Genomic DNA, 2,481 nt, shown 5'->3' with positions numbered 1-2,481 from the left:
CTTGGTGTGAAATAAAGCTTTGCTTGATTTTCGCTTTGTGTCAGTCTCGTTCCTTTGATCACGGACCCTAACAGTACCTGAATCCAAGAATCGGCCCAGCTCCAATGTGTGTGTTTGGTGGTCTCAGGAGGACAGGGGAGGGGATGGCGTTAGGCCTAAGTTCAGAGGGGTGCTTCTAGGCCTCAGGCAGGCAGCAAAAGGGCAGCAGAGTCTACCCTTCATGCTAAAACTGGTTTTAGTGAGGAGTAGCATGCCAGGAGGAAGACTCAGGTTGCTGAGCCTCGCTTGTCTCTGAGCCCTTCCTGGAAGTTTTGCTCACCATGCTCTCAGGCTGTAATTCGTCTTCAAGGCTTTAAGTCTTTCTGCTTTATGAATTTGGAGAAGATCAGTTGCCCGGCTTTCGAATAACCCATTCGCAGATTCTGCCACCTGTACTCGGGGAGAGGACCTTGGAGGGCTCGTGAGAAAGGAGGTATTTGTTCAGACGGCTCTCATCATGCCACACGGCCTCGATGTGGTTGGCTTGGTCCACCGTCCTGGCTTTGTGGCAGTCCCTGGTGAGCCTGTAAACCTCTGACACTGATGCCCCAAATAAGACCCCTATGTAATAAAAGTCCCCTCATCTTCGGGAATATGGGATTGTGACTGAGGCCGGCGTTCATAGGGGAACTCCGTCCGATTGAGCCCAAGGTAAGCGAGATGGAGAGTCCCCAACAGGGAGGTGAGGATCTCCATGCCCACGTGGTCACTCTACCTCATGTCCACATCCGCACAATGAGATAAGCCACCTCCCACCGGAAGCGCCGCTGGGAGAAATTGCTGATGGTCTCCCTGCTGTGCATGGATCGTCCTGCCAACGGGCATAGCTTGGGGCCTCAAGGAGGAGGATCTGCTTCCCTTTCTGTCGGCTGGGATGAGGAACATACTCTGGCTTGTCAGTGAAGATACGGTAGTTCACCCTGTGTCACACCAGGAAGTATGTCTCGGCGGACTGCAGGAAGATCATATAGGACCTCACAGAAAATACAGTCAATCCGATGGTCATGATCCGGAGCCGGAACTGCTCATTCACGATGTCTGTGTTGACAGTCCCCTCCCAGATGATAGGAGCCAGCCAAGGGGTCATGACAAGGACATCTTTCCTAGAGGGTGTTAGAACATCTGGTTGGTGATACACCATCCTTGATAATTTTATACTTTGCAGGCCATTGCGTTCTCTCACAGGCATGCTGACCTTAGCCTAGATGCTTTCCAGCTCGGGCTTCTTGGGTTCAGGTAACCCTGATCGCCAAAGAACGTCATGATGAGCGCTAGGAGAAGAAGCTAGACCACTGGATGAAGCCAACAGCGTTTCTGTGTCACATCAAGGATCCACAGTAGTGGGCCATGACTGCGTGACTGAGGATGCACTTCTCGTCTCCCCCAAGATATGAGGGTACTTGTCTCTCCCGACTTCCCCTCCTCAATGGTCTCCCTGAAGCGAGGTGAAGCTGATTGCCAACCCTAAAACATCCACACTCACACTTCCTGCTCACTAGTCCAGCAGCCCAGGCTGCCCTGAGGCCTGGGCCTGCACAAGTGGGCATGTGGGCATAGGGACATCGTGGATGCCCTGTGGACAAAGACAGGACCCAAGGAGACCTTGATAAATTCAGGTTTCTTTTGAGGTGCTGTCAAGAAACCATGTGTGAGGCCTTAGTCAACAGATAGCTGGAACTTAAGGACCAGTGTATAGGAAACAAATCAGAGCTCGAGCTCCTGAAACAGAGTCAGGAGGCTTGCTCAAGGGAGACCACTGAGAAGGTCAAGGCCAGAGATTATGATGAAATCAGGGCAGGGCTGTAGCCCTCAGAGCCTGACCAGAGGGTCAGGACAAATGCTTTGATCTTCCCTTGGCCCTTAACTGCTGTAAGTTAAGGACCGAGTTTCCTAAAAAAATCAACAAAGTCAAGATCAGACTGCCTTCAAGATCATATCCATGCAGCTAACATGGGCCATCCTCCAGAGGCCTGATCTGGAAGACGCGGTGAAGGGGACAGAAGATCTACAGGCTGGAAATGTTTTTCCTTTATTCTCTTAATACTTACTTAAAATCCATAGCACTTGCTTTTTATGCTACTGGCCTTACACTGTTGTTAGGATTAGCTGCTAAGTGTGCACGGTCTTGTTCAATCCTTACAATAAGTTCGGGGATGGATGCTATCTATGTCCTTCGCCTCATACAGATGCAGGAGAAACAGCCTCTGAGAGGCGGGCGACTGGCCCGCGTGAGCATGCGGCTGGCTGGTCAGAGCTGACAGTGCTGACAGCGTCCCACACCCCACCTCATGACCCCTCCACCCACCGCCGGGCTTCAGGGAACCCAGCAGAGGATTCGCCACCCAGCCCAAGTTTTGCTGACAACTTGGCCCGGCTCACGAGCTCCCCCTGCAGACATGCCTCCTCAGAGCAGGCCTGCCTGGGTCCCTCCAATGTCACAGA

At 52.3% G+C, this 2,481-nt stretch overlaps 1 pseudogene; it reads right to left on the bottom strand.

Annotated features, from left to right (window-relative positions):
* Window positions 1-385: 385 nt before the first annotated feature.
* Window positions 386-1,228, bottom strand: LOC123930527 (annotated as a pseudogene).
* Between the last annotated feature and the right edge of the window lie 1,253 nt (window positions 1,229-2,481).

Source organism: Meles meles, chromosome 19 (assembly GCF_922984935.1).
Source record: "Meles meles chromosome 19, mMelMel3.1 paternal haplotype, whole genome shotgun sequence".
Taxonomy (NCBI): Eukaryota; Metazoa; Chordata; class Mammalia; order Carnivora; family Mustelidae; genus Meles; species Meles meles.
The sequence above is the reverse complement of the archived record's forward strand: the minus strand, read 5'-3'. Positions and strand labels throughout refer to the sequence as shown.